The following is a 12485-nucleotide window of genomic DNA, read 5'->3' as shown; positions in this document are numbered from 1 at the left end:
ATATTAATACAAGCCTCACCACAGCAATATGAGTGTTGCCACAAAAAGGTCATTGAAATCACTTAGAAAAATAATTTGAGTTACTGTGGGGGAAAATACAGATTAAGGCCAGGTTCCCAAAACTGTTGTTACACACAGTTGTTACAGTCTCACACTCTGGCTCAGTTTTGCAACTCATTCTTTGTCCATTTGCAAGGAAACGTGGCTTGATTTTCCATTAGATATAAATAGCAAGAAGTAAGAATACACAGGACTCTAGCTTTAGTTGTCAGTAATTTGCAACACTAAGGAGTGATTTATACTGAACACAGATAATCAACAAGGTTTGTAGGCCTAGACCCTCAGGAAATGTTCTTTCCCATCATGGTAGCTCTCAGAAAAGAGTCTTTATGTGTCGTAAACCTCCTCCAAGTGTTCAGGGCTTCGGTGAAAGAAGGTAAGAAAGAACTCAGCCCTCAGAGTGACTTCAGTCAGATGCAGAAACCAACTGGTTGCAATTGTCAGCGCTTTAGGCTGATCCATCTGATACACTGTAGGGCACAGAAGACAATTCATAATAAATGGAAACCAAATTGTGCACCAACAATCTGCCAATGCAGAGCTCAGATTTGAGGCAGGCAACAGACAGTTTTTGAAACCTCTAAGTGTACCTGACTTTCTTCTCACATGGAAGCAGGGAATGGATCTTCTCCTATGTGAGTCTGGCCATTGTTTCCATTAAAAAAAACATTAATTATAGTGTAAAAGAGCATAATGAACAGGTACGTATTTCTTTTAATCTGTCCCTTCACTTACTATCTGTTATGTAAATCACTGGCACAAGATTTTCCACAGGAAAAGTTGAATTAATAGGCAAACTCCTTAACCTGAAGAAAATAACACTGAAATCTTCCAAATCCATCCTAATAACTCCTACACAGTCTGTGATTCCTGAGTTCAGGCCAGAAGACAGACAGAAATATAATGAGAAACTGTCTCTGTTTAGGCCACACGGTCATCTCTTCTTCAGACCACACTGTCACTCTACAAGCTAAAGTAATTTGCAAAGGAATATTCACTGTGCTTTAGTCTTAAGTTTGATCATGTATTAAAATCAGGAGCAGAGGAGATATAAAAACTCACAATGAGAATATGTCAATCCCCACCTGGTTACAGTCTCTTTTCAGGCAGTTTTAGAGAGTGATAAGGTCACTTCTGAGCCTCCTTTTCTCCAGGCTAAACAACCCAACGCAGGTGTACTCTGAATTCTTCTGCTCTGAGGAAACAAGTCTTTTTATGCTGTTTTTGAGAGAACTCTAAAGAAGAATGAACGAACTTCTGTTTTTAATTGAGATGCACCATGCAATTCCATTCTTTTTTTTCAAGTTTTGTAAACCCGAATACCTTCATATAAAGAGAAAAAAAATTCTGAGCTTTTCATGTAGAGAGAGTAAGTTTAGATTAGTTACTAGAAAAAAATTCTTCATTATGAGTATAGTGAGATACATGAATAGGTTGCCCAGAGAAGCTGTGGATGCCCCATCCCTGGAAGTGTTCAAGGCCAGGTTGGATGGGCTTTGAGCAACCTGGTCTGGTTGAAGGTGCCCCTGCTCAAAGCAGCGGGGTTGAAATCAATCATTTTCAAGGTCCCCTTCTAAATCAAACTATTTGATTCTGTGAATCAGAGAGTCTGCCCCATTGCTGTAGTCAGCACCATGGAAGAGCCAATTTTAAAAGCATTATTATCCAAGGGAAAATGTGGAGACCCCTCCACACTGAGGGACCTTGGCATTGAAAATTGTCCTAAAATGGCCCTCAAATTGCTAAAGGAAAGTATCATCCTGGATCTGCTATGACACATAATCAAAGAATCACAGAATAAATTAGGTTGGAAAAGACCTCTAAGATCATTGAGCCCAATCTATGACCAAACACCACCACTCCCACTAGACCATGGCACTGAGTGCCACATCCAGTCTTTCCTTAAACACCTCTAGGGATGGTGACTCCACCACCTCCCAGGGCAGCCCATTCCAATGTCCAATCATTCTTTCTGTGAAGAAATTCTTTCCAATATCCAACCAAAAACCTTGTCTGGTGCATCCTAATGTCTTCTCTTTCTGTTGCTGGTTACCTGAGAGAATAGGTCAACCTCCACCTGGTACAGTCTCTTTTCAGGCAGTTGTAGAGAGTGATAAGGTAACTTCTGAGTCTCCTTTTCTCTAGGCTAAACAACCCAAATTCCCTCAGCTGCCTTTGTTTCAGACCTTCCCCAGCTTCATTTCCCTTGTCTGGACATGCTTCAGCATCTCAATGTCCTTCCTGAACTGAGGGCCCAGAACTGGATTCAGCACTCGAGGTGTGGCCTCACCAGTGCTGAGTACAGGGGAAGAATCAATTTCCCACAGTAAATTCCTGGTACTAGTCAGGACGAGATTGGCCATCTTGACCACCTGGGCACACACTGGTTCATGTCCAGCTTCTCTCTATCAGCATCCCCAGGTCCTTCCCCACTGAGCCACTTTCCAACCACTCTGCCCCCAGCCTGCAGTGCTGCATGGAGTTATTGTGTCTCAAAGTTTTGTCCTGAACAACAAGCAAGACTAGAAAATTACTGAGTGGTGATGTTATTAAGGATGTCAAATGAATCATGCAAAAGAATAATTTAAAACACACACATCCCCACCGTGTATATATGGCAATCGGGATTTAAACTAACTAGTTAATTGCTTCCAAGAACTGATGACTCGTCGAGTGTACAGGATGGCAAAGAAACAGCTCTGCCGAAGTCCAGATCCTCCAATATCCTGTCAGCTGACACTTAGAGGCTCAGAGCTGCCTGTGTGCTCCTGCTTCCACTGAGCTGGGAAATACACAGAAGTATCCCACATAGGCACTGTGGTCCTAAGGAGTACAGAAAAAAAAAAAAAAAACAAAAAAAACCAAAAAAAAAAACAAAACAAAAAAAAAAAAAAAAAACAACCCAGCAAACAAACAAGGAAAAAAATCGATTCTGTCTTGAGTAGCATTTAAACAGTTTAGAGTAAAACCACTGGGGACCACACATTCAACACACAGAAGAAACTAATTTTTATAAAACCACTTCCCATCCATCCTGAGCATAGATAGGACAGGGCAAGGGTGGTCTGGAGTCTTATCTTGAGGCATATGCACAAAAAAGCTGGATTGGTGTCACAAAGATAGCCCCTAAGTCTATTTCCTAACTTCTGAATTATCTAGCTTTTAATACTGTGGTTTTTCAAGATAGGCTGTGTGTTTATAGTTTTACTATAGAGCAGCCAAAGAATTCAAATGAGCAGATCCAGCCTTTCTATAAACCTGTGGAGAATTTTCCTCTTCATTGAAATGCACAAGAGTCTTTGCCATAGTTTCTTTTAGTCTCAGTGTTAATTTCTCACTAGAGAGCATGACTCTAAATCACGATGTCTTTTTCTGCTACATATTCAAGCTGGGAAAGTTTGGAGAGATTGATTAAACTTACCTTTCTGTCCATTCTCCTCATACTCCCTGACTTGCCTTTGATACTTAAAATTTCCGGGGCCTAAGTTCTTGCATATTTCAGTCTAAACCTTGACATCATAAAATTAGTGTGTAACTCATGACTAAGCTCTAGCATGTTACAGAAATATCTTGGTTTGCCTTCCATCTCAACTGCTTTTAAGACCGTAGGTGATTCTTTTCAAACAAAGCACTCTGATTCAAGTCCATGTCTTCCTCTGTCGTTCACCACTGAGAAATCCATGTTGGGTGGGCTTAGACAGGGTGGGATATCCAGCTAAAGGTCTTTCCTCTGTCTGATCTGTGTATAGGATTTAAACCTAGGTCATCACTGCAAAGCAAAGCTGGAGGTGTTCAGTTCTGATATCCTCTCAGACTCTCTTGTCCTACTGTGTAAAAATACTTAATTATTCATTAAGTTTAGACAGAGTGTTAAAATTACTATATTTAGATCATAATATCTGCACATACAGCTACCAATGTGTGTGTCAAGTGGATCACCTTCAACAAACACAGACTTTGCTCAGCTTATTCTAAGTGTAAGGCAGCTCTCTTGGGAGGAAAGCAATTTTATTTCAAGGCCTTGCTCCAAATCAAATTTATGGGGACTTGAATTTTAGGATTCACTGCTTTGAATTCAGCTGGGAAAACAGACTTCCTCTTTTGGCTTTTTTTAACATCACTTTTGAATCTACCCTACTTCTGGAATTGATTTGTAGCTGTGAAGTATATGTTAACAGAGTCCTCTGCCCTGTATTCAAAAATCTGCAAAAGGACTACCTTTTAAAAAAGAGCTAAACCCTGCTCTTGCCTGGGAATCCCCTACTGGCCAACTTAAGTTACCTCATATACATCTGGGTGTTTTTTCTGAGCCTCCTGGCTTCAGATATTTAAATGCACTCTACCAGTTGCCTGGCACTAATTTGGCTGTTGAGAATTGCTCCTTTGTGCAACTGAGTTCTATTTCTGTATGCTCAGGCCAAACAGGAGGGAGGGTGATGGCTCTGGGGGCTCATTGAAGGTTGTGGGGACAGCAAGGGTGACACTGTCTCCTTGGTCAGGTGGAGAGCTTAGAGACACTGGGAAAGTTCCTGTGAGCCCCAGGCCAGGGGATGGGCACAGCTCACCTCTCTCTGTGACACCACCTGGGACAGAACCCAGCCTTGAAACTTCAGGCAGTTGTTCAAAAGCCAAGGAGAAAACATATGGAAAGAAAGAAACGAGGGAACCTCATAAAACACACCTGCATTTAGAAAGATGAAAAACATGGAGAACAACCTGAGATGCTTTGCCTGAAGCAAAGGCTGTGGGTACTGCCAGCTTTTTTCTGTGCAAACAGAAACCCTTGGCAAAGATTTGAGGTATGAGGTAATTGTTAGCAATGTTATGGTTAACCAGTATCAGATTGGTACACTTGAAACATTCTCATTTTAGAAGGCTGGATTTTAAGAAATGGAGTGAGACTTCTAGAATTTCTTTCACTTGATAAATCTAGTGGAAATAATTTGGACTCCTCAGAAATGTTATTCACAGTTTCCTCTCCTATTCCCATCCCTTCACATGCCCATAACAAACTGTGGTCTCCTAAATAATTTTCCATATGAAACCTGCAACTCAGCCCAGGTAAACTCTGTCAGGATATTATGTCCCTGTTTCATGTGTTATTTCTCATTCCCTTCATTTGAAGAGTGAGAGGAATGTGTCTCATGTGTCTTGCCCCAGGGAAGCTCCCCACCGCAGTACAGCAGGAAGACAGCAATACACCTGAACCAGTGCAATTAAGTCTTCTCAAAATGATGTGCTGCCCATTATTTATGTCTTGCATCTTTTATGATGATCACTAGCAAAATAAGGGATGGCAAAGCTAGTGTGTTGTTCATGGCACCTCTGTAAGCACAGCCATCTCCTGTGTCCATGAATGTTTCATTCTGTATGGATACTACAAATAAGAGTGAGAAAGCGTCTTTCTTTGAAAATGATCATTAGTCATTCTTCAAAGCATAAAAATATTTTGGGATGGAGTAAATTGTAGGCATGCAATTCACCAAATTATTTTTTGTAGCTGAGTTTCTGGTGGGATTTCATCCACGCTTATATTGCGCAGGCTTTCCTTATTTTGCTTCCTGGTTTATGTTTGCTTTATGATCTGTAAATATATCACAAGGAAGACTATTGCCAAGGGATATATCAAACTAACATTTTCTAATCAATAAATTAAGAATCAATAGCAGGTCACACTTAAACTTTCTGAGAATCTGACTTGGAACTTTTAAAGTTGAGAAATGCACAACATCAGTAAGCAATGCTAACAATGATTCATTCTCCTCAAATAAAACCTGTTTCTCTTCCATAGGCAAATGTAAGAACTTTGCTTATATAATGAGAACTAAGAGAAATTATTTATGGAAAAAAGATTAGTTTTTGATAAAGTACCACACACAGATTAAACAAATGAACTCATAAATGAACATATGTTAAAGAAAATGCAGATAGATTACACACTCCACCCCTACTTCTTCAAACTAATAAAACTGATAATACCTTTTTCAGGCCAAAATATATTTCAGCTTTATTCTGTAACAAACTTGAAAAGAAATGGGGAGTGTCAACATGCAGCTTTCAGCTGTTGTACCTGAAATGCAGAAAAAATATTTTACTATTATCTGTACCTGTCTGAACTTGCTGTACTTGCTACTCCGGGGGTGCATTCCACACAAGTATGTCTGATGTCTCTGCTTTGAAACAACCAGACTGTGTTGTGGGAAATAAACAGGTCGGTGGCACACCTACTTATTTTCTTTTGTTATGCCTGCCTTATCGGAGAAGGAATGTACACATCACAACCTCTCATGTTCTATGTTAATGTAGAGTGACTATGGAATTCTTTCTGGATTACTCTGCAATCTGCAAGAACAAGCAATTACAATAGGTACAAAATAAGCACTGAAGGCTTCCATAATAACCATACTCTGTAACTTAGTTATCTAAAGCCCTGTTTAATGTTTTAAAGACTCTTTCACAGGGATTCTTATCAGTTTAAAAAAAGTAAAAAATAATGTCATCAGCTGATATGTCACAGACATGTTTTTAGCAGGACTGGGCACTGAAAAGCATGAAAAATTATGGTTTATGAGACTGAAATAACTCTTCAATTAAAAGCACAGTGTATATTCTATTTATTCCATCAAAATAAAACAAAATTGTTTGCTTCAATGTAATAATTAAAAAATCATTTAAAAAAAGCAAGTTAGCAATCTAAAATGAATGCAAGCCATCATTGATTCTCAATTGGACAGTTTAATTCTGATCAAAATTATACTGGGACACCTATTTTTTATACACTCTAGTGTTCTTTTTCAATTTATTAAAAGTAGTCACTAATAATCACTTTACATGTTGAAAACTGACTATTCTAGCTTTATATCTAAATCCGTAGTCTTGCTAGAACTTTACCATTTATGCTGTTGCCTTTGAATTAATATTAACTCATTATCTTAAAAATAGTTCTCAAAGGATATTTGATTAGGCTATTCCATGATTTTTCTCAACCACCTGAGAAAAAGCCATCATTCAGCAATCATATTTTTGTACATATACTTATATATGCCTGATAAATCGAGCTTAGCTTTTCATGTGTTTAAGATACAAAAGAGTAGTTTAAACACAGTAGACAGACACAGGGCATGCATGAGGGATCAGACTCATGCAAAATCACTTTACTGCTGTCCCAGAAGTTGTCAGAGCCTCTTCTACAACATTTGTAACCCTTTAGATCTGGGACTATGTTACATCAGTATTTCTTCACACAGGGGTATGTGAAGAAATGCAACTGGTATATGCAACTGGCAGAGGATTGGGCACAGGGAATTGAAAAATGTTCAGACAGAGAAAAATAGAGTGAGAACAGTTTATCACATTGTCAGCAGCTGATGGAAAGCTCGATCTTGCCCAAAGAGCTCTGTGTCCCCTGTAAAGTGCAGGCATAAAACCAAACATAATGAAAAAAAATAATAAAAATTAATGGCATATGATGCATAAATCACCTATTCTTGAGTGTCCATTGCATAAAATCCTAAGCTCAGCATCTCATCTTTATCTCAGATGAGATAACATCTGTCCTTCATTATCTTCACATGCAGACTTCTCTCTGATGTGTTTGTGAATAGCTCTTTTTTTCTCTGATAAACCTGACATTACAGGACTCTCACTTGCATTAGAAAACAAGGGTTCTTTTTGTTGAATTACTAGTAGTAAGTCTTTCAGAGTTATGTTTTTAATGAAAGTTTCCATAGATGGTGGATTCTATTTGTATGGCATTACACTTCCATAAAAACAGTAGGTCTTCATTGTTTCCATATATACCTCTTATAGTTGTTTTTTGAGCTGGTCACAGGGAAAGCTGATGTCATGTAAAACTTCTGTGAAGGGACCCTTCCAAAAAATTTTGGATCATTATCACAGAAACAGATTCAAGAACAAAAGTTTCTGTGAGGGCCAGAGGAATTTTTACCAACCCACCTTCCTCATATTGAGGTACAAGGTTCAGCTTAGCTGTTCTTGGCCATCCTTACACTCACATGAGCCACAGAAATACCAATGAGTGTGGTGTTCTCTAGCCATGACTAATTTTGGATCTAGGCTTTAATTTCACCTATAGTGTCTGAAGATGTCTACTCATAAACTTCCGGTCATCCACATATAATGATTTCTAGGACAAAATAATAGATATCTACATCCTATCAACTTCCTATTCCCTTGACTAACCCCAGGATGAGTCTTATCTGTAGCTTTGTTTGAGCAGTAACTGGGTATGATCTCAAACTCCAAGTATCTGGAGAAGACATCAAAACATTTTCCAAAGTTCCTGAAGATACTAAAACAGCTGCATGAAATAATTCTGATGTTATTAGGCAAGGATGAGAAGCATCACAACAAGGTGAAATAAGTGACATGAATGAGGCAAGAAGAAATGCTAATACCTTTTCCCTATCCTTGAGAGTGATATATACATACATAAATATATGTATATTTCAGCAGGATTGTTCATGGTACTTTGCAGACATAAGAGAGCTCCTAGAGAAATTACCATTTAAGGTTATTCGTCATTGCTTTACATGAAACTACTAAACTTGGCAGGATCCATATTCTTTTCTAATATTACGAGGGATAAAATAAGCAGCCAGGGATCCTATAGACTGAGTAATGCTAAAAGAAGGTGTTTTATACTGTAAATCTGGCACCCTCTACTTCTGTATCTGGATGCATCTGGTCTCAAGATGGCCTGGAGTGGAAGTGGACATCATGGTCATGTAAAAAATTCCTCTATCTCAGCTTGAGAATTTGGCTGCTCCCAAGCTGCAGGTGGTCCTCTGCTGGGGACACTCTCTCTTGCCAAGAGCCCTTAGCTGAGATGGGAGAAAGGAAAGCCCCACAGTTTCCTGTTTTTTTGAACTGAAGTGTCAATGACCATTATTTATTAACTGACAAAGGGGCCTTTTTTCCTCTCTTTTAATTAGAAACTACAACAACTTGCTTTTCAAAGCTGAAAATACTTGAAATGATCCCAAGTAATATTCCAAACCCACTAGCCTGAAGCTGGCAGTTAGAAACCTAATGAAATCTGATCGACTGGCTGAGCCCTCCTTTTCCTACACACATACTCACAGGCACACACACGCTCGCCTTGCCCAAAAACGCAAAAAAAGACCCCAGACATGGCAAGTGCATTCCTTTTTAACAGTCATCTAAATTTGTCACACATTTAGTGGACATTTTGGGATCTATCCATGAGAGATTACACTTAGTTCTTTGAGAGGCAAAATCTCCTTCATGAAACCTCCCAGAGCACAGTAAGAAAAGTACATTCATTTCCCAGGCTATATTTAATTTCATTGCAAGCTCATCACAGGGCTTTATAATCCTCTTCTGTGCAGAATATCTTCATGGTCTGAACTCCTCTTTAGCAGGGTAGATTTAGCATTTGCTGTGGGAGGGGGGAAAATCTAAATGAAGCTGTGCTGAGTTGCAGCAGCTGCTCCACCACAGGCTCCGTTCTCCCCATTTAGCATGATCTCTATTCCAGCTCAGGCCTCTGCAGCACACACAAACACACACACTAGCTCACAAGATGTGAGGGTTTTGTCTTTTAATGGCAAAGTTTGACAGGCTGCTTGCTGCTGAGGTTCAGCCAGATACAGCTGGTCAAAGCAGTGCTGCTCATTTACATCTGTCTCCCATGCACTGAATTCTGTCAGGGTTTATTTGTCATGGATGGAGTTAGTTGTGAAATGCTCAAAACTGGGAGAATATGGAAGATACAACATAAAACAAGCATCTGTTCTGTGAGAAAACTGAAATGCTGACACAAAGCAGAGTTAAAGCTCAAGCAGTTTAAATGGCTGAATAGGTCTCCTGTGTTTGAGAGCTCCAGGATTATTTAGTCTGTCTCATTCAGTCCTCTTCCTAGTAAGTTCTTCTGCCATAGCCTGCTCACAGAAACAGGATTTGAGTCTGTATTTGTATTGTTTTGCATCTCAAGAGGGGCTTGGAAATTGTGATTGGACGGAAATAAGATTATGTCACATGTGTATAAGGAGCAAACTGTTTAGAGATGGTGTATGACTGAAATGGTTTGAGGAAGGGGGACTTGGGATGGGGAGTGGGCAGAAATTGGGGAGGTGGGAGATGCATCAGCAGTGCAGATGTGAAGCAGGGACTTCTTAAGTTTGGCTTGAAGAATGCCCACCACCTCAGACCCATCTGATATTGCTGGCCTATGCTTCTTTTGCAGAGAAATGCGTGTCTGCAACATGCTTATTTAAACTCATCAAGTCAGCTGCGTGTTGTCCACCTGTTCCTCTCCAGCAACAGCAGGATCACTTGCTAGCTGGTCACATGCTTTCATGATGAGCCTTCGTGATATATTTGCCACCAAGCGGAAATGAATTTTTAAGATTTTTCTGAAGATATTATGATGCCCAGAAGTTTCCAAGGGAAAATATTTAATCTCTCTGAAAACATGGGGAATAAAACCTCTTTATAGATTTTCAGTCAATGACTGCCTCTAAGAAATGAAGGTTTGCAGAAATATAAAACTGACATGTGGCGCTTTTCATGCAGTACATTTTTTTCAAAAGCACAAATATTTATGAGAAATCATGTTTCATTTCCATTTGCACAAAGTTCTATCATATGTTCTCATAGCTATGTTTGATGACACATTTGATGTCTCTTCCCATGACAAAAAATCTCAAAAAATAAATTTTCAAGGATAACCCTACTTGAGTTAGGATATACTTTTTCCTATACTAGCTTTTTATAGGCACAGGAACATCAGTGTTTTCAAAATATTCACAACACATATTGCATATGCTAAGAGATACACTTAAATCTTGTTGATTCAAGTGTGACTTCAGCATTTTAAGTTAAATACACACTTAAACTCTTTGCAAATGGTGCATCAAACACTTGTTAAAACCTCCCTCTTTCATACCAAAGGGTCATAACTTGGAGTTAGTGCAGCCACTCCGAGTACTTTGATCTCTGCAACACTCTTCCTTCTTGTCTGCGGCCCATCTGTTCATATCCTTGCCCCAGTTGCCCTCCATGAGAGCTTGTGGGCTTTCTGAAGTCTATTTAGGTGGGATGCAGCAGAAATTCAGTCCTGATCCACCAGAAAGGCTAAAACATTGACATTCTTTGAGTCAGGAGTTAGAAACTCTGTCAAATGTGAAGAGGAACAATTTGCAGCTAATTGCAGAAAACTGCTAGTAATCCATGAGAAGAGGCACAGATTGTTTGACTTTTGAGAACTCAAACAAGAAATCCCACAAATTTCAGGAACCTCAGAATTCCTCTTGCCCATGGTGTCTTTACAGTCTTTCTCTAAACTCATCCTCTTGTCCTTTCAATGGCAAGTTAGCTACCCCTTTGCTCCTTTTGTGTGTATCATTCTTTGCCTTTTTTTTTTTTACAATCCCTTTCCCAACCTCCTCGTTACCTCCAAGAATATACAAGTAGATAAATAAGCAGTGACTGTGACCTCTCTCTGACTTTGCTCTGCTTCCAACAAAAACACAGTGCAGGTTGATGCTTGAGCAGAATTCATGATAATTTTAATCCTTTTGAAACAAATGTTTCAATGTTTTTGTCATCTGGAGCTCTAGGATAAACTTTGGAACGAGAATATTCTGTCTATATTTGTTTGCATAATTTTCAAGATCTTTATGTCTGTTTGGTTTTTATTTGTGTACATATATATGTGCGTTATATGGTGTTCACTACCAAATAGAGATAGTGGAGTCTCTGTGGAGTCATAGCTATCTGTGGAAAGTAATTCAGAAATTTGGAACTCTCTTCCATGTTCAGGGAGTCAAACCCCTTCAGCAGATCAGCATCACCCTCTTCCAGGCCATAAAAATGCAACATTAAACCTGTTGTGACCACTAACTGGTTTGTTTTTTTTCTTTGAAGTGTCATCATATGGAAGTCTGTACAGAGAGCAGATGTTTTGTCTAAATTTCCCCATTTCTTTATGTCAACTATGCTCTGTCCTTTGTATTTTTACTATTTCTCTTACATTAAGAGTTCAATAATAACAGAATCTGCCTAGTTTGTCAAAGACATAAGAAATTTTGCTTTTTCATATCAAGCACTTGACACATGGTAAGTAGACAGTGCCAAAGGTGTCACACACCAAAACCCTGTGACTGAGCAAAAGGGTACAAATATCTCCATTCTACAGAATTCAGAACTCCATTCCAAATGCAACTGGTAACTAGTTTTGGACAATATGCCATGTGTTTTCCAAAGGAACTTCTGGATTTGCCTGGAAGAAGTGAACTGGATTGCTAGACTGTGTAAATTATTAATTTCTGTAATCCTGCTTTGGGGTCCACATTCCAAGTGTATATTTACAGGTTCTACTGTAAAATAAAGGAAGGCTAGGTCTCAGCTTGTCCAGCTGGTAAATGTCAATATTTACACCT

The sequence above is a fragment of the Zosterops lateralis genome, assembly GCF_965231275.1.
Source record: "Zosterops lateralis genome assembly, chromosome: 1".
NCBI classification, from domain to species: Eukaryota; Metazoa; Chordata; class Aves; order Passeriformes; family Zosteropidae; genus Zosterops; species Zosterops lateralis.
Note: the sequence above shows the minus strand (reverse complement) of the source record.